This window comes from Peromyscus leucopus, chromosome 2, assembly GCF_004664715.2.
Source record: "Peromyscus leucopus breed LL Stock chromosome 2, UCI_PerLeu_2.1, whole genome shotgun sequence".
NCBI classification, from domain to species: Eukaryota; Metazoa; Chordata; class Mammalia; order Rodentia; family Cricetidae; genus Peromyscus; species Peromyscus leucopus.
This window is the reverse complement of record NC_051064.1, coordinates 133,827,717-133,847,855: the sequence shown is the minus strand read 5'-3', so window position 1 is coordinate 133,847,855 and position 20,139 is coordinate 133,827,717. Positions and strand designations below refer to the sequence as shown.

General features: G+C 53.2%; 1 protein-coding gene and 1 non-coding gene across 4 annotated transcripts in view; both read left to right on the top strand.

The window, feature by feature from the left end:
- Window positions 1-20,139, top strand: part of Sytl1 (synaptotagmin like 1) — a 268,723-nt gene that overhangs the window by 151,056 nt on the left and 97,528 nt on the right. The gene's annotated exons all lie outside the window — the stretch shown is intronic.
- Window positions 6,654-6,760, top strand: LOC114706027. The gene has a single exon (XR_003736471.1). It is a non-coding gene; the product is annotated as a U6 spliceosomal RNA (small nuclear RNA).

Below are 20,139 nucleotides of genomic sequence, written 5' to 3'. Positions count from 1 at the left end.
GAAAGCCAAGGTCTGGTCTCTCCTTGGGGACTGGGCATTTTAAGGGTGGGGTGGGGAGTGGGGATGGGGTCTTCCTTTCCCCAATTGAGGGTTGGCCAGTTTGAAAAAAACACAGGGAGGGTAATAGGTCTGAAAATTTAGGGTAACCACGTGCTGATCTGGCCTTGAACTTGACAGACTGGTCCACAGGCAGAGGGGCCCCACTGGTGGCCCCACTGGGTGGAGAAAGAGCCCACTAGGCCTCTGCCTCAGGACAAGATGGTGAAGAAGAAGCTGGGCATCTTGGAAATCCAGCATCTTCATTGCCTGCCTGTGCCCCTCACCCTGTCTGTCTGCCTCTCAGAGACTCAGTCTAACTTCTAGTCCCTGGATACTTAATTCATCAAAGAAGACCACACGGAATTCAGTGTTCTTCAGTTGGAGTCCCAGCTTGGTGTGACCCCAAGGAGGTTTCCTCTGCTTTCTGGGTCTCAGTTTGTGGGAGAAGGGAGGCTGGACTAATGATCTCCTTAGGGCTTTTCCAGATGTGGCGTCTGGAGCAAGATTAACCCCTGGGGTTCGGGCCTTAGCCCACTGGGAGTTATTCTGGTTTCCTGCTTGAAAATGAGGCCCTGAGGGGTTTGGAAACTTGATCTACATACAGGATCAGAACCTGGGCCTGAGAGTCAGGAGACGAAGGATTGAGGCCTGGGTCGGCCTCCGGGTGATCTTGGCTCAGTCCCTTCCTTCCCCTTCCTGGGCCTCCCGGGGAACGTCACCCGGCACAGAAAGGGTGGCCCCAGGCCTCTGAGCTCTAAGGTTTGGTTTCTGGGGAAGGTCAGCTTTCTGGCTCTGGGTTCAATTCTGCCAGGCCACAGGGAGCGGAGAGGGAGAGAAACACATGGTGTGATACCGCCCAGGGGAAGGGAACTCGCAGTCTGGCCAGGGACCCAGTGTTCAGCCAGGAACCAAATGGAAAATGGACAGACGGTCCAAGTGATTCTCAGTGTGGGGAGTTAAAGAAGAGGATGGGAGATACTCTGAGTGGGGGTAGAGAAGACCCCAGGGGTGGTTGTGGGGGAGACAGAAATGGCTTCCTGGGGGAGAAGATTTTTGAAATTGGCAGGGCAGTCAGTCCAGTGGTGCTTCCCAGAGATGGGAGGAGGCAGGAAGAAGGGAATTGGGTCCAGGTGACCACAGAGCAGCAGCTTGGCCTGGTATGGGAGAGGTGGGGCTCGCCTGTGGGAGCTTGGACAGCAGCCACAGCTGGGCCGGCCACAGAGGGAAAGGGGGAGGGCCTGGCCTCCACTCTGTAAAAGCACCATCTTCTCAGGCCACAAACCCAGTTACAAACTGGAGGGGCCTCTCTCTGGACAGGCCCAGGGCCCTGCCTGGCTGTCCTAGGACAAAGGTAAGAAGCAGGGTTAAGCTCCGGTCCCCAGCCCCTCCCTAGCTCCTAATATAGGCGCCATCGAGACACCTTCAGTTTGGATGACAAGACCCTTTCTGGCATTCCAAACCGGCCACACAGAGCATGTCTGTGTCTCATTCCTCAGGCAGACGACTGAGACCAGTGGCCGCTAGCCAGATTAGGGGAAAGTCTAACTAAGATAATGGTAATGGGCAGCAGAGCTCGAGTTAAAAGCTTGACTGCCAGGGTTTGACTATGTTACTCATAAACTGCGCGACCCCAGGCGAGTCTCTCAACCTTGCTGGGCCCCTCTTTCCTCATCTGAAAAGCGGAATAATAATATTACTTCCGGGGCATCGTGCGAGTTAAAACAGGAGCTAGGTGTGTGACACCGCGATGTGAGGAAGCCCTGTCAGCTCAGTAAACAGACTTCAGAGTCACTCTAGTCTGAGCACAGGTTCCTTTATCTCCAAAATGGAGCTGGTAGCTCCTGCCTTCCGAGGCACTTGTTACTCAGAAGGACAAAGTGTTCCTTACCAGAGCACACTGGAGGCCCTTCTCCGACGCCCCGCCTCCCTGCCCCTTGCTTTCCTCAGCACCCCTTCCTGGTGACTAGCTGCCTTTGGCTACCCCTCAGGCCCAGGAATCTACCCTGGCAGTGTGGTTTGGACTAGGGAAGGGCACACCCACACGCTGTCAGCTGGCTCAGGGATTCCAGGATTCTTGGTATCCAGAGCTGTTTTAGAAGGGAATGAGGATGGATTCTTGTTGGGCATGTGCTCCTGGCCTCTCTGAGTCTTCATTCTGGGGGGGGGAAGAACCAGTGGAGGAGGGCTGGTGTGACCTTTTGAAGTATTGAGGACCCATGTCCTTGATTGCCTGGATTAAAGGGTGGTACTAAATGTGAATAAATCAGAAGCCAGGGTTACACAGAGAAACTCTGTCTCTAAAAAACCAAAAACCAAACAAACAAAAAGCCAGGCAGTGGTGGCTCACACCTTTAATCTCAGCACTTGGGAGGCAGAGACAGTGGGATCTCTGTGAGTTCGAGCCCAGCCTGGTCTACAGAGCTAGTTCTAAGACAGCCAAGGCTACACAAAGAAACCCTGTATTGGGAAACAAAAACAAAACAAAAGAATAAATCAGAGCTGAAGAGATGGCTCAGACTGCTCTTCCAGAAGACCCAGGTTCAATTCCCAGCACCCACCTGATGGCTCACAAGCATCTGTAACTCCAGTTCTAGGGGATCCAGCTCTCTCTTCTGAACTTGTGGAATAAACCAGAATTTTTGTTTAAAAAGGTAAATGACCAGGCTAGAAAGATGGCTCAGCAGTGAAGAACTTGGACTGCTCTTGTGGGGGACCCGAGTTCAGTTCCCAGCACCTGTGTCAAGAGGCTAAAACCTTCACGTAACTCCAGCTCCAGGGGATCTGATGCCCTCTCCTGGCCTTCACGGGTGCCTGCAGACTCATATATGCACACACCCACCAACAGATACACATAAACACACACAGTTTTAAAAAAGGATATAAGCTGGGCAGGATGCCTCACACATTTAACCTTAGCACGCAGGAGCCGAAGGCAGGAGGTCTCTGTGAGTTCCGGGTCAAACTGGTCTACTTTGTGGGAACCTCTCTCAAAAAAATAAATAAATAATACAATCAATATTTTTTTTTTTAAATGAGAAAGCTCAGCACTGCTCAAAGACACTCAGGAAATAGTAAGAATGACAATTATTTACCTCTACGGCAGTCCCAGGGAGCAGATACTTCCCAGCTCATCCTGAAGATGAACAACTGGAGACTCAGAGATCTGAAGGTTCTCACAGAGGTGTATCTAAAGGCAGGCAGAGCTGAAGTTCAACACAAATCTGTCTGATTCCAGAGGAGCTGCCGGACAAGGGATAGAAATGCCAGTAGATCGGGGGGCAGGAAGGGAGAGAACAAGGGAATCTGTGGCTATTATGTAGAACTGAATAGTATTGTAAAATAAATAAATAAATAAATAAATAAATAAATAAATAAATAAATAAATGCCAGTAGATTGCCGGGTGCCTGATTCAGGAGCCAGGTCCTGGGCTGGACACTGGGTCAATCCCAGGATGATGACCAGGTCCACTCAGGGTGCGGAGGGTGAACCCCTCCCCCAATCCTCTGGTAGCAGGCTACCTGTATACACCAACCTGTGGGTGCAGCCATATCTGAGGCTCTCAGGAGCCCAAATGCATCAGCCTGGGACTGTGCCCTCCCAAGTGCTGCTAGTTTGGTGGAAGGTGCTAGAAAACTTTGCCACGGGTCTTAGTGGCAGCAGCCAACCTGGGTTCAAGTCCCAGCTCTGCCACTAATAACCCTTGGGAACCAGCACAGGCACTCTGGCCTTTCTGAGCCTCAGTCTCACCTGAGTAGAGGTGACACCGAGGAGCTGGCAGGGTTTTATTTTACTTTTTAGTTTATGTGTGTGGGTATTTATTCTGCATGCATGCCCACGGAGGGCAGAAGAGGGCATCAGATGAAACTGGGCTTTGAGACCATTGCTAGCTGCCATGTGAATGCTGGGACTTGAACCCAGGGCCTCTGAAAGGGCAGTCAGTGTTCTTGACTGCAGAGCCATTGAGTTAAATAAGACTACCGCCATGGGACACATCTATAAAGTCTCCCGCAAAGCAGCCGATGAGCACCAGCTGTCCGTTATTCTGCGCACACGACCCCGGTTTGTGGTAGGAAGAAGGCAGAGAGGAGGATCTTACTGAGACAGGTCACGGAAGCTTCCTGGGGGAGGGGCACCCACGCGGGGCCTTTAGGGGTAAGTGGGGGAGAGCATTCCTGGAGACAAAGAAAATGACCTGTTTGGGTGTGGCTGGCTGGGAGGAGCAAGCAGAAAGTCCGCTGGAGGAGCCTTTGGGGTGCTTCAAGGGCTTGGACTGTGGGTGCGGAGCGGGACTCTGGCTGTTTTAGAGAGCCCATGCTCACTGTGGTGTGGAGCGTGAACCGGAAGGGAGAGGCTGGAGGTCATGCTTGGGAGGAGATCCTAGCATACTCCCGGTGGGAGCCCAGCCACCCCCTCCCCCCCAACCTCTGGTTCAGCTCTGACCTCTCCTACTTCCTGCCTTCCCAAGTGTGTACTTGTTCCTCTGCCTGGAACATCTTCCCCTCCCTTTGCCTGGCTCACTCCTGGCCCTTCGGGTCCCAGCTAAGCAGCTTGTCCTCCTGGAATGCTGCTAGACACCCTGTCTAGGTCAGGTTCTCCTCTGCACTCACAGACCCGTGGCCTTCCTGACTGGACTCTGGCCTCGGGCAGGGACCACGCACCTGCCCTTTGCTGTAGCCACAAGGTCTGCTGTGGCTCGGTGCCTGGCACCCAAGGCCCCCCCCACCCCCCCCACCCCCACCCCCCACCCCCCGATCTAGGATTCAAGAGCCTGATGGGGACAAGGCGGGAGTGCACGTGAGGAACGCAGAAGGAGATGGGCTAGAGCGGACAGGAACGAGGGCTGAGGAGAAGCAAGCAAGCACAGGGGAGAAGAAAGAGCGACCATGACTCAGAGGTTTGGGTTGTCCCCTCGTCCCCACCCCCACTCACTTGGATAAGCCCTGCCTTTAACCAAGATAGGAAGCATGAAGGAGAGGTTGGCAACAGGGAGGGGAAACAGAGGAGGCCAGAGGGGCGGGAGGCTGGGGCCTGGGGCCTGGCACATGCTCTCTAGAATGCTCCTGTCTGTCTGCCCACTGGTGGAACCATATCAGGACCCGTCACTTTATAAAAATGTCTTCGGCATTATGGATATAGTCAGTTGGTAGCCTGCTTCCCTAGCAAGCATGACGCCCTGGGTTTGATCTCCAACACCGTGGTAAATTCAGTGTGATGGTGTGTACCTATAATTCCAACTTTCACAAGATGGAGGCAGGAGGATGAGAAGTTGAAGGTCAGCCTCAGTTACATATGCAGTTAAAGGCCAATATGGGGATACATAACACCAATGATTAATTAAGAGCTATTTGCCGCCGGGTGGTGGTGGTGCATGCCTTTAATCCCAGCACTCGGGAGGCAGAGGCAGGTGGATCTCTGTGAGTTCGAGGCCAGCCTGGGCTACAGAGTGAGTTCCAGGACAGGCTCCAAAGCTACACAGAGAAACCCTGTCTCAAAAAACCAAAAAAAAAAAAAAAAAAAAAAAAAAGAGCTATCTTGTGTTCACCAGAGGCTATCTTGTGTTCACCAGAGAACTTGAATTCAGTTCCCAGCACCCCCCATATCAGGCGGTGTAACAACGGAATGCAGCATCAGTTCCAGGGACTCTGATACCTTTTTCTGGTCTCCTTGGGTACCCGCACAGGTGTGATACACACACACACACACACAGGCATGCACACACACAAACAAAATAAAAATAAATCTGAAACAAACAAAAAACTTGCCAAGCCATGTGGCATGGTGGCACACGCCTTTAATCCCAGCACTAAGGAGGCAGAGACAGGTGGATTTCTGAGTTCAAGGCCAGTCTGGTCTATACTCTATCTCAAAAAACAAAACAAAACAAAACAAAACAAAAAAGGCCATGACAGATGTGGTAGCACACACCTATAACTCATCTGGGAGGCAGAGGCAAGGCAGATGTCTATAAGTTTGAGGCAAGCCTGGTCTACATAAGCAGTACTAGGCTAGCCAGGGATATATAGTGAGAAGATGTCTAAATAAATAAACAGGAGGGGCTGGAGAGATGGCTCAGAGGTTAAGAGTACTGGCTGCTCTTCCAGAGGTCCTGAGTTCAATTCCCAGCACCCACATGGTGGCTCACAACCATCTGAAATGAGATCTGGTGCCCCCTTCTGGCCTGCAGGGATACACACAGACAGAACACTATACTAAATAAATAAATAAATAAATAAATAAATAAATAAATAAATAAACAAACAGGAGCATTTACTGCTCTTGGAAAAGACCCACTTCAATGCCTTCGGGCATCTCACAACTTATTCAGTCTCCAGCTACAAGGGCTCTGATGCCCTCGTCTGGCCTCTGTGGGCACCTCCCTATGCGTGGTGCACATAAACTCGCACAAGCATACACATAAACATAGATAAATAATTTAAAAGGGGGATGTGGGGAGACGGCTCAGCTGATAAACTGCTTGCCACACAAGGAGCAGCGAGAGTCTATAATCCCCGGGAACCGAAGACAGGAGGAGCCTTGGGGCTTGTTGACTAGCCAGTCTAGCTGAACTGGTGAACTCCAGCCTCAGTGAGAAACCCTGTGTCCAAAACCAAGGTGCTGTTAGCTTCAGCAGCACACTGAACTTGGAATGATAAGGAGAAAATTAGCATGGCCCCCGGGCAAGGATGACACTCAAATTCTCTTGAAGCATTCCAAAAGGGGGAAAAAAAATTATAAGGCGGAGAGTGATGGAGAAAGACGCTTGAAGACTGAGCTCTGGCCTCCATGCCTGTGAATGTACACGTGGGTACACATATGCATACACTCGAATACAAAACTGCCTCCTTAGTATTGACAGCCTGAACTTGGCTGACTCCCGTTACTTTGTTTTGTTTTAGGGAAAATCTCACTATATAACCCAGACTGGTCTTGAATTCATAATCCTTCTGCCCCAGCTGCTCAAGTACTGAGATTATAGGCCTGTGCCACCTTGCCAAAAGCTCTTTTTTTAGGGGAGGGGATTTGAGACAGGGTTTCTCTGTGTAACCCTGGGCTGTCCTGGAACTTACTCTGTAGATCAGGCTGGCCTCGAACACATGGAGACAAGCCTGGCAAAAAGCTCTTGATTTGTATTTTATTTATTTTTATGTTCTTTGGTGTTTTGCCTGCGTGCATGTATATGTGAAGGCGTTGGATCCTGGAGTTACAGACAGTTGTGAGCTGCCATGTTGATGCTGGGAATTGAACCTGGGGTCCTCTGTGTTTTTTTGGTTTTTTTTTTTGAGACAGGGTTTCTCTGTGTAGCTTTGCGCCTTTCCTGGAACTCACTTAGTAGCCCAGGCTGGCCTCAAACTCACAGAGATCTGCCTGCCTCTGCCTCCCGAGTGCTGGGATTAAAGGCGTGCGCCACCACCGCCCCAGCGAGAACCTGGGGTCCTCTGATTATTTGAGTTAGTGCTCTTAACCACTGAGCCATCTCTCCAGCCCTGTATTTTATTTAAAATGTATTCCCCTCATAAGATTGGCAGGTTGCCTTCCTCCAGGAAAGCAGAGAACTTGCTTGCTGCATTGACCTTGTACATCTGGCAAGCTCCTTGACCCATAGTGGATGCTCAAAAACCATTGAAGACCTGTAGCTTAGTTAGAAGAGTGTTTGCCTACCAAGCACAAAGCCCCAGCACCACATAAATTCAGTCCCCAGCACCACATAAACTGGAGTGCTTGTGGACATCTTTAGTCTAGGGCCTTTAGTCTAAAGTGACTAGACTCTAGGCACTTGGGGGGTGGAGGTAAGGGGGGCAGTTTAGCATCATCCCCAGCTACACATCCAGTTCAAGGACATCATGGAACACTCGGGGACACATGAGACCCTGTTTTTTTTTTTTTTAAAGAAAGACGAGAGAGAGAGAGAGAGAGAGAGAGAGAGAGAGAGAGAGAGAGAGAGAGAGAGAGAGAGAGAGAGAGAGAAGTCGCTGAACTCAGCCTCCAGGGTGTCAGGAGCCATGGAATGCTCTTAAGCAAGACAGTGTCAGGATTCAGCTCGTGTTTTAGAAACCTCACCCTGGTGGCTGTGTGTAAGATGGATTATGGATTGCGGAGGGAAGGCAGGCGACAAGAGGAGGGGGAACTGAGGAGCCACTGGGGGAGACAAAGACACAGCACCTGAGGCTGGGCCTGAATGCCCCCTGCCTGTGAGGCTCTGAACCCCCTCCTAGTCCTCCCCTCCACCCCCCAGGCCTGTTGTCTTGAGCAGCAGTGGGAAGGGACAGGGCTGGCAAAACTGACACTCACTAATCACGGCCCTCACCCCAGAGCCGCACTGACTGTCTGGTCTCCATGGAGACACGGCAACCTCCGGCCACTTGTTAATGGCAACTCAACAAGGCTGCAGCAGTGGGGACGGGCCTGACCAGTGTGCCCAGCTCTGCACCATTCATCCCAGCTTGGGCCTCTGCAGAAGACCCCAGGGGTGCCGGAGTTGGGGCACAGGAAGGAGGTCTGGTGTCTGGGAGATGCTGCACCCCTCTGCTGCAGCCCCGCCTCCCTTGGCACTGCCAAGCAGCGAGGGCAGAGGCAGTCTCTGCCCTGGCTGACTCCTCCGCAGGGCTGCTGGGAAGCTGAGCTCATGCAGGTCACCCAGGCAAGGCCAAAGGGCTGGCGGGGGATGGTGAGGAGTCCGGAGGGGATCTGCCTGCATCCCACACACAGCAGAACGGAGGAGGGGGATGAGCTTTTCCTGCACCAACAACCCTCTGCTCCGCTAGCCTGAGGCAGGGGCCCAATCGGGAACCATCTGTCCAGAACCTCTTCCCAGAGCACTGCCGCTACATCGGAAATGCCACCATTAGCAATTCGTTCCATCAGGAGGCAGCATGGCTTAGCACACAAAACACTGGCTTTGCAGTCAGGCCAGCCCAACCTGGGTATAAAAGCCTGGCTCTGTCCCTACCACTGAGCATTGATTTCTCCATCTGTAGGATGGGGACGATAATCGCGCATGTGTGTTCGTGCACAGCCGGAAATGCTAGGGATGTTTCCTGGAGACCGGGTCTCAATACCCGTGCCTTCCCCTTCACCAGCCTTTCCTTTTGCCTCTTCCTTTCTTTCTTTTTTGAAAACTGTTTTTTGAGACAGAGTGTGTTGCCCAGGCTGATCTTGAACTAGCTGAGAATGACCCTGAACTCATCATCCTCTTCCTTCGCTTCCCAAGTGCTGGGATCGCAGGCGTGTGCTACTTCGGCCGGCGACTCCAGGCCTTTCTTTGCCACCACAGACCATCTGGGTCCTCTTCCACACTTCCCAGGATGATCCCACAGATGCTCCACCCTCCCGTAACTGTCCCACATTTGAGGTCCCCATAGACTGGGCTGGGTAGAGTGAGCATCGGGGACAAAAGCGGTGAAATAAACAAGCCGGGGGAAAAAGGGGAGAGATCTCTTGCCTTTTCTTTTTTTTCTCTCGTCTTTCTTTTTCCTGCTAAGCATTCCATGGAGGTCTCTTTCCCCTCTCCTCTTCATACTGTTGTCCATCTGTCTATCCCCCCACCCCCACAAAAAAAGGACTGAACCCCTCCTTTATATGGGGGCCTTAGAGATGCAGATACCACCTTAGCCTCAGATGATGCAGGAGCCAGGCTCCCAGATACCAGGCATCCCACAGTTGACTGGGGGCCTGGATACGGCCACCTCCCTACACGATGTGGTTTTCCTTGTTCATTGCCTAGGTAATGCTACAAACCGAGAGGGTCCTGGGAACTCATCTAGTCCAATCCCTGGCAGCCATCAGGATGAAAAAACTGAGGCTCAGGGTGGCCCAGGACCCCACAGCAGCTCCATCTTGAAGCTGACAATGTGGGCCTGCTTAGGAGGTGGGTTTTGGCTCTCTGGACCCTGCTGACAGCTGTGTTCCCAGCCAGTGGCAGCTGGAATGCTGGTGGGAGGCCTGTCTGACCTTTGCACCCTGACTCTCCAGGGCAGAACCAGGTGGCTCTGTTGGGGCCCAGGGTGAAGAGGTGGGATAAGGGGCTGGCTGTGAGTGAACAGGGAGGGCATGGGATGGCGGGAAGATAAGAGACACAGCGTTGATTCTGATCCTATCTCAGCTCTTGTAAGCACTGGCTGGGTAAACCTGGTGTTTCTTCCTTTTTTCTTTAAAACTTCTTTTTTTAAGATTTATTTTATGTGTACAAATTTCCCCTACATGTATATCTGTGTACCATGTGCATGCCTTGTGCCTGCAGAGATTAGGAGAGAGCATGGCGTCCCCAGAAAGAGAGTTACAGATGATTCTGAGCTGCCCTATCAGTGCTAGGAACTGAATTCCTGTCCTCTATAAGGACAGTAGGTATTCTCAATCTCTGAGTCATCTTCCCAGCATCCCCCTTTTCCTTCTTATTTGAGATAGAGTGGGCCTTGAACTCATGGCAATCCTCCTGCCTCAGTCTCCAAAGTCCTGGGATTACAGGCATGCCTGCTTGAACATGTTCTCTTCTTATTAATGAAATGGCATTACCAATGCAGAATGAAAAAGATAGATATGTCAATGGAGGCAGCTATACAAAGATAAGGAATTTTTATTTAGGGGCTGAAAGAGCTGGAGGCCACAGAGTGAGTCTGGCTCTCCAGCCTGTGAGTTGCCTTTGTAGAACTGGAGACATGACTTGTCCAGTCCAAACTGTGCGTTTGCTAAAGGAGGAAATGAGACCAGAGATGGGGAACAGCTCAAGGTCACACAGCCATTGTGGGACCCATGTGGGCCCAGAGCCCAAGCCGTGCACAAGGTCCCCTGCCCAGCTGCCTTGCTTGCTCATTCAGCCCCTTGGTTTTGTCTCCCCCAGCGAGTGGGCGCAGAATGGGCCCAGCTTCCTTCCTGCCGTCCTGCCCGCCGTCTGCCACGTTGGCAGCCGCCTGGAGCCTTCTCGCCCCTGCCCCTGCTGCTGCTGCTGCTGATGCGGCATCAGCCGAGACCAACCAGCCGAGAGTTTGCCCAGAGCAGCCAGGGCTGCCTGCGCCTGAGCCTGAGCTGGGGCAGGGCTGGCTGATTTTGCCAGATGGGAGGGAGCGAGGCAGCCAGCGGAGAGAGGGAACAAGAGCTGAGCCCTCTGCTCTCGCCAGCCAGGGGAGGGAGGCTGAAGGCTGAGGGTGGGGGCGAGGAGGCTGGAGTAGGTGACAGCTGGGTCTGTCCCCTCAGGAGCATGCACACACACACACACACACACACACACACACGCACGCACACACGCACGCACGCACGCACGCACGCACGCACGCGCCCGAAAAGGCACATTGAGGGTGAATTTATTTGCTTCAAGTGTGCAAGCTCTGCTGTGTGTACATTTATGCTGCCCAGAGACCCACTGTGTGTTTGAATAAGCACAAGGGAAAGCCGCGTGGGTCCTGAGTTTGAATTCAGGCTACGTGCAAAGAAATGCTGTGTCTAGCAGTGTGTGCCCCTCACAACCAGTGTGTAAGGAATCCAGAGGTACACAAAGGGGTCAGTGCATGTGCCTGACTTTATATATGCCATGTCAGGGTGTGGCAGGCCTGCCTGACACTTGTTACAGTTGACAAGGGAATAATGAGGTGATTATGAACAAGACATAGCGGGATGTCTGCATTAAGAGATGCTGTGTGAGGCTGTGGTGTGTGTCTGGGAAAATGCTGTGTAGCTGTGTGGGCTGGACCAAATGTCCAGGGGTAGGCATGCAGCGTCTCTGTGGCTATTGATGGTGGCACAGGGGAACACTATGTGTCGTATATATCTGGATGAGAGAGTAGGAGGCAGGACAGTAGTGATGGCAGTGGTGGGGGTGATGGTTGGTGGTGCTGTGCAGGACGACGCTGCTCAGGGTTTGCACTTGTTTCTCTGTATGGCGGGCCTGTGTGTGCCTGTGTGTGTGAGTCTCTGTGTACTGTGTGATGCAAACCACGTGGGGCTGTGGTGAGCCGAGCTTGGAAAGGGAGGGAGTCCACGCCTGGGTTCATATTTGTCTGTGCACCCGAGGTCAGATTCGCCCCTGCCTCGTGTGTGCACAGGTGGCCGCTGTGTCCGACCGTGGCGTCTTTGTGTGTTTCAGGTTGCCCGAACGTGCAAAGGAGGAGGACATGGTGGGAGGATTGGAGTGTGTGCCTGTGCAGGCCCCTTTAACGTGGCAAGTCTAAGAAATGTCGGCCTTCTTGGCAGCAGATCTGGGCTTGGATCCACTGGGGGTGTCTGCAGAGAGGGGCTTAGAAGGGACGTGCTTGAGCGAGAGAGACAGGAAGGGAAGAGGGGGGGCAGCCCAGCTTGGGGTTTCCAGGAGGGAAAGCCAGACATTGGAACTTGTCAACGCTGCTACCTCCTTCCCTCCCCCACCTCCTTGCTGCTGCCTCCCCTCCTGGCGCCTGAAGGCTGTTGGCAGACGGACAGACAGACAGACAGTGCACACATAGACTGGCTCCATGGCACAGAGCCCAAAGCCGAGCCCCTAAATACACAAGCCTGGATACGGAGGTCCAGAGAGAGCAGAGGAAGTGGCTGAATCTTGGAAGAGTACATGTGTTTATGTGTATTGGGGAACAGGGGGTGCTGTTGGCCTCTGGTGCTTTAACCTAAACCAGCAGGCCTGGAGGGGGGTGGCTGCTAGGGAAAGCCTCTGGGGAGGGGGCTTTTACGGCTTAAGCCAGGCTCCTCGCCCGCCGGCCCGCCCGCCCTGCCCCCTGCTTATACAACTGCTGCAGTCTCAGAACGCCAGCGCCTCAGGAATCACTCTCTGGCACTGTCTGTTTTACTGAAGCAGAAGAGGACTAGGCAAGGCCAGCATCCCAGGGTCGTACAACAGGAGCAGCATCGGAACCCGGGGCGGCTTCTCGAAAGGAGCCATGAAGTGCACGCGGTCCATGGGCCAGTCCGTCTTACTCTTCTCATGGTTCATTTAGTTCTTTCTCCCCCGCCCCCCCCCCGCCCCCCGCCAGGTCTTCAGGTTATGACAATGACTTTGTTGTTATTGTTGTCTCAAGTGATGTGGAGGTGTCTATCTGCTATTAGTCCATCTGCTGATCACAGAGGCTGTTACACTTTCTAACAGAGAGCGTGGGCTCTGCACCAAGGTTACTAGAGGGTGGGGGTGGACTAGGGAGATGAATTCAAGAAGAGAGGGAGGAGGACGGAGGACAGAACAGAGGAGTAAGGGGGCTGACCTGAGCAGCAGGCTTCTCCCTTTCCACCATCAGCCTCCAGATCAAACTCTGTTTCCATCACCCTGTTTGGGGGTGTCCCCTAAGTCCTGGGGACAGAAGGGTGGAATCTTAGGGCAGCACTCCAGGCATACACGTATGCTGTATGCTGACCACACTTTGCCACCAAGAGAGAGGGCAGGGGCTGCGTGGGCATGTGCTGAGTAGGGGTGTGGCCTCTTGGAACCTGGTCATGGGTAGGTGTATGTGAGGTGGGGACTTTGAAAGGACTCTGCGTGCATGTGTGAGCATGTGACAAACAGGTTGGGATTGCAAAGGAGGCAGGAAGCCTTTGGGAATGTTCGTGACAGGCAAAGAATGGCTGTGTGTGTGTGTGTGTGTGTGTGTGTGTAGGGCTGTGAATCTTTGTTTCTGTGCTGAGCATTGTGTATGCAGACGAGTAATTTGGAAAGCCATCTATAAGAGTGAGTGTGTGCCTGGGCCTATATGTCTCCTGAACTGCCTGAGTACATGTGAAACATGCAATTGTATGTGCGTATGGTGGTGTACATGAGTCTGAGGTACATGTGTTGCCTGTGTGAGTCGTTACATTTTTGTCGAGTACGTTATTTATTATTGTGTGTGTTGGGTGTGTGCCTGTGCGCTGCAGACCATATGGAGGTCAGAGGATAACTTTGGGTCTTGGTTCTCTGCTCCTTCCCTGGGATAGGATGAGCCGGCTCAGGTATTCAGACGGTCCCACAAGTGCTTTTACCCACTAGCCATTTTACTGGCTGCTCTATAATTCCTGACTATGGGTTATGAGTGTAGTTCATACATATTTGTAGGGTACTGAATATGAAGGAGTTGTCCGCACACATGGCTGTATATTTTGGAGGTCTGAGTCATAGGTGGATCCGTGGTCCTTTTCCTTTTGGAGTTCTGTGGATTCACTGTAGCTCCTTGGGCATGCTAAGCAAGCACTCTATCACTGAGCTACACCAGCTACACCACAGCAGTCCTTTTTGCTGTTGTTTTAATGTAGGCAAGGCATGGTGGCGAACTCCTTTAGTCCTAGCACTATGGGAGGCAGAGGCAGGTGGATCTCTGTGAGTATGAGATCAGCCTGGGCTACGGAGTGAGTTCTAGGACAACCGGGACTACATAGAGAGACCCTGTCTCAGAAACAACAACAACAGCAAAGTGTGTGTGTGTGTGTGTGTGTGTGTGTGTGTGTGTGTGCGTGCTCGCACACTCGGGCATCAGGGGAGGTAGTTCTCTCCTTTCACTGTGTGGGTTCTGGGGACTCAATTCAGTCACCAGACGTGGTGGTCAGTGCCTTTTTACCTGCTGAGTCTTCTCACTAGCTTCCCAGCATTCTCTGACTTCTTATGTTGAGATGAGGTCTCACTAAATTGCCCAGGCTACTGGGGAACACATTCTGTAGCCTAGGCAGGCCTTCAACTTGCCATCCTCCTGCCTCAGATTACAGCTCTGAATTGCCAGGTCAGACATATGTATGGCTCCTCCCCCCATCCCCCCCAGACAGGGTTTCTCTGTGTAGTTTTGGTGCCTGTCCTGGAGCTTGATCTGCAGATCAGGCTGGCCTTGAACTCACAGATCTGCCTGGCTTTTGCCTCCCGAGTGCTGGGGTTAAAGGCATGCACCACCACTGCCTGACTTATTTATTTATTTTTTATTGTCAATCTCCCACTACCATCGACCATCGACTCAGATTATGAAGACTGCAATTTTAACGTTTCATTCAGTCTCTTGAATGAGTAGGATCCAGCTCATAGTAGGCACTGAGTATGTACTTCTTGAATGGATGATGACTGAGGATGGGTTTGGCTAGGTGTGAGAAATATATACCCACTGTGCGTCTGGATGTGTAAAGTGACACTTTATTGTATGTGTCCAGATAGGTGAGGTTTCTGTCATGTGTGACATGGGCACCAAACCTGTGCTCAGATGCACGTGTGTGTCTCACCATGGGACTGTATACCTGAGGCCATGCCACGACGTGAGCATGGCTGGTGTTGAGGACATGGCTGTGTGTGCACAGTGCTGTGTGCGTGTGCGTGGGGGCGGGAAGTCACTGTCGGCTTCTCCCAGCCTTCAGCACTCACTCAGCTTCACCCCAGGTCGCCTGCTGCGAAATGTCAGTGGCAGAGGAGCTAAAAATATCCTCTCTCCTCCTTCTGCTCACTGCTTGGGCTGATGGGACTGTGGGGCCCCAGCCGGCCCCTTGGGCCCTGGGGGAGGAGGAGCTGCTGGATGAGGGGTTGGGGCAGGAAAAGAAAGGAGGCCCTTTTCAAGGCAGTATTCATCCTTCCCTGTTCGTTCTAGGTTCCAAAGCCAGACCCCAAGTTCACCTCTTGCAGGAAGCCCTCCGGGGCACAGTACTGCCACACCACAAGCTCATATGTGTGTGTGTGTGTGTGTGTGTGTGTGTGTGTGTGTGTGTGTGTCTGAGGTATCCCAAGCTATCCACAAGGGAGATACAGTCCATCAGACTCCAGGCTTTTGGGGCAGGACCTTGCTTCCTCTGTCAGTCCTGGGACTTCAGAGGATAGAGTTGTGCATCCTCATCCAGATCGGGGCCCCCAAGGGAATTGATGACACTGTATGCTCCCTAGGGCTGAGGATTAGGGGTGCAGCAGCCAACACATGAGTTCATCCAGCCCTGTCCCTGGGACTAGAACCTTCTGACTTGGAGGCAGACGTGCTGTTACAGAGAGCTTGTGGGCAAGGAGGAGTCTCAACTCTGTCCACACCACACCCTACGCTAGCAAATGTTTGTGCCTTGAGTACTTGTGTGGGTGCAGGTGGGACATGCCAGGGCCTGTGGTCCTTTGGGGACCATGTCTTTTCATATGTAGGGCTCCTGGGTGTGTCTTCCTGTGTCATGGTGTCACCGCTGTCTGTCTCGGGCACGGTGGGCAATCAGTAAACATTTGGTGGGCTGTGTTTCCGTGGGTGCTAGTGTGTGCGTGTGGGTGACTCCGTATGCGGGCTTTTGTCTTTCACCGCACAGACCTACAAACACTAGGAGCTGCTGTGTGTGTGGGAGTTGCCGGTGTTGGCGTGGGATGGCTTCTGTTCGCCTGTCTCCAGGCTTGAGTGCGTCTGCTGGGTGGTCAGTGCCTTGGTGTCAAGATATCTGCAGGCCTAGCTGTGTTTGTGTCTCAGTCACTTGATGACTGTGTTCCTGTGTTTGTGCGGGTGTCATCATGCCTAAGGGGATTTCTGTGAGGGGCTGTATTCCTATGTCCCTTTTTTTTTTTTTTGCATCTTATTTCGTGACAGGAGCTCATGTAGTTCAGGCTGGCCTCGAATCCTCCATACGGCAAAGGCTGACTATGGACTCCTGATTTCACAGCCTCCACCTCCAAAATGCCAGGGTTTACAGGTATACACCACCTCTCGGCATGTGCCTCCATCACTTTGATTTGGAGAGGCTGTGACCAGGTGTCCCTGTGTATGCTGGTGTTCTCTGTGGCACTGGCATGTGGTTTCCTTCTGCTTCTCTTTTCTAAAGATACATGTTTTTAAATGTGAGTGTGGGTCTGTTCTGCCTGCTTGTGTGTATGTGTACCGTGTGTATGTGCGCGCGCACAAGCGCATATGCGCGCATTTCTTAGCTCTGTCACACGAAGGCATGCCAGAAGAGGGCGTCAGATCTCCTGGAACTTAAATTACAGGCAGTTGTGGGCGGCCACGTGGGTGCTGGGAACCAAACCTCCTGTGTCCACTGCTGGAGCAACAAGTGCTCTTCACCACCGCCATACCTCAAGCCCGGGTTTGCTTTTCTTAGTCTCTTCCTGTTCTGGGTCGAAGGCTTCAGGGTTGTGAGGGTGCACGTACCTCTGCCCTTCCCAAAGCCTCCAGCCCTGAGATTTCTTCTGCTCTTTCTCTGTGGGACTTGAGACCTGAGATGGGAGAGAAGCCAATAGAGAGCACAGGCAGTCATGGAGCCCACGACAGGCAGGGTTGGGGCCAGGCTGCCACCAGGGCCTTGCTTCAGCTCTGCTCCAAGCCAGCGCTAAGCCAGAGCCTCGGTTACATGTAAACACCAGCTGTGTCAAGACAGCGCTGCTTCTTCTAGGTCAACAGACAGCTGTGGGGTTGCTAGGCAACCGCCTGGCTCCCCTCCACCCCACCGGGCTCCCTTCTCACGGCCTCTACCTGCAAACTCTTTGCTGGCACCCCCACCCCACAGGGCCTCCGGTCACCCCCAGGGCAGTTAGGAGTCAGAGCCGCTCGGGGATGGGACCCCAGCAGGAGGTGTGAATCCTTCCAGTGTGCTTTCCGGCCCAGGCCTCGGCCCTCTTCAGTTCCCACCTCGCCCTATTAGGAGATGGAAGACCTATCTAGCCATGGTGGTAACCAACTACTCCCTACCCCAAAGCCACGCGCGACTTGGAGAGGCGCTAGAAGCAGGGGAAGGGTGCCCCCATGTTGGCCGTTGACCAGGTCGCATGGGAAGACAGACGGCCGGGCCTGGGGCTCCCTTTCTTTCGCCCTGTCCTGCCTTCCCTCCGGGTGGCCGCCTTATTGCCAAGGCTGACCCTCGCTTCCTGTTGCAAAGTCCGCTTGGTGGTGCCGGCACCCGCCCAGGCAGGGAGCCCCGCAGGGCCAGGCCATCGCCCTTGGGCCTGGCTGGACCCATTGCCGCAGAGATGAGACGGTGGTGGCCCGGGACCCAGGGCCCAGGATCCGCGTGGAGCGCGTGGGCCGAGGGCGCGCGCCCGAGTGGCGGCGGAAGCTGGAGGAAGGAGTGGGAGGAGAGAGCGGCCAGTGGGGGGCAGCTGTGGGGGCAGTGCCCGTGGCCGCCCATTAGTATGCGGCCGCGCTCGGCGCGCCATGGCAACCGCTCCCCCCCCCCCGCCGGTCCCCCCACCGCAGCCCGGGGCGCAGCGCGCACCTCTCCTCCCACAGGTGGTGGTGGCGGCGCGCTCGGGCGGGCACGCATGCACGCACGGGCACGCACGCTCGGGCCGCCTGGCGCCTGGGGGCGCGCCGAGGGCGCCAGGTGCGCTCGGGCCCTTGTCACCTCCCGTCACCTATGGGCGTGTCCCCAAGTACTCCAAAGTGAGCCCTGAGGGAGGAGTGTGTATCTGGGACTGTTCTGTCTGGGTCCCTCGGGGGTCCCTCCGTGTGCCTCTGTCTCTGATTGCCCTTGAGGGTTGAGGCCCCTGTGTGCTTTTTCCCTCCTGATTCCCGGGTGAGTGTGTGATTTTGAGTGTGTCGAGTGAGCCTGTGTGCCTGCATTTTCTAATTTGTGTCTTTGTGTGTGTTGTGTCCCAGTGCAGGTCTGTGGCTCTGGGGTTTTCTCTGTCTCTGGCTGAGGGTTTTTTTTTTTATGAAGCATGTCTGTGTGAGTCGTTAAGATCTGCATGTGACCCACTGTGTCTGGCATCCTTGTGTGCTCTGGGAGTGACTGTTTAGTTTTGTACCTGTGTGTGTTCCTGTGAAAGTCCTCAGGAACCATCCTTGTACTTATAGGTCATTGTGTGTTCCTGTGAGCACTCAGAATGTGTATCCTGGAGTGTGTGCTTGTGTCCAGAGGCTGCTGGCTCTTGGCCCTCCTGGGCTTCGCTCCCTGCTGCCTGAGTGAGCCCACACCTGCTCTCTGAGTGCTGGGCCCCTCCCCCCACCTGGCAAGGACAAGGAAGGACAGAGGCAGACATGGAGGCAGAGACTGAGACATCGAGGGGACACAGAGCCAAGTAGACTGGAGAGGTGGAGACCCAGAGTCACATGATCAGCCTCCTAGCCCAAGACCCAGAAGAGAAACAGATGCCAAGATCCTGCCATTACAGAAAGGGACACCCAGAGCCACACAGAGACCCAGAGCACCAAGTCCGGAACTACTGAAACAGAACAGAGATCAAGGATGTGGCTCCCCAGCCTCCCTCCCTTCCTCCCTCCCTCCCACTCTCCAGTTTCCAGCCCCAGCTACGCCTCCCCCACATACCAAAGCATAGCTCTCCTGGTTCCAGTGGAACCCAGACTCCTCACAGCTGTGTGTGTGTGTGTGTGTGATCTGTGGTGTTCTGGGTTGGTGCCTACCTTATGCATAGATCTTTTCTATCACTCCTCCCCACTATCCACATTTTTACAGGGTCTGGATTATGCACACCTTTACACACACACACACACACACACACACACACACACACACACCACACATAGCCAGTCAGCCAAACCCAGGCAAGCACTATAAGAGTGCCTCTCTTTATCACATCTGTTTGTGTGCTTTGTGACAGGGTCTTACTATGTAGCATTGGCTGGCCTGGAGCTTGCTCTATAGACCAGGCTGCCCTCGAATTAGAGACAGATCCACCTGCCTCTGCACCACAACATCCTGTTCTTCACATCTGTACAACGGGCAGAACACAGCCACAAGAGCAAATCTCTCATGTCCAAAGCTCTGCCAGTCCATCCTCATGGGGTTCCAAACCCCCACCATTCACAGGAAGAGACAACACCAAGTATAAGACTCCTGGGCCAGTGTCTGGGAAAGCAAGAGTGAAGAATGCTCTGGACCACTGCAGTGTACACACAGGAAAAACACCGTAGACACACTTAGGAATATATGTTAAGTATGGGTGTGTGTGCACAGGTGGATACATGTGTGAACGCTCAGTACAATAGCTAGACTAGAGACTATCAACTCTGGCTGCACACTGAGAATACTCGAGGAGCTTTAAAAAAAGAAAACCCATGCCCAGACCCCACCCCAAGTTTTGACCACCACCAGCATTTTTTGTTATTTATTGAAAAACAAAAAAACCAGGATCTCACTCACAGTCCAGGGTGGTCTCGAACTTGATATCATCTTGGCTCTTACCTCCTCAGTGCTAGTTTTTTTTTTTTAAATGATTTATTTTCTTTATGTACATTGGTGTTTTGCCTGCATGCATATCTGTGTGAGGGTGTCTG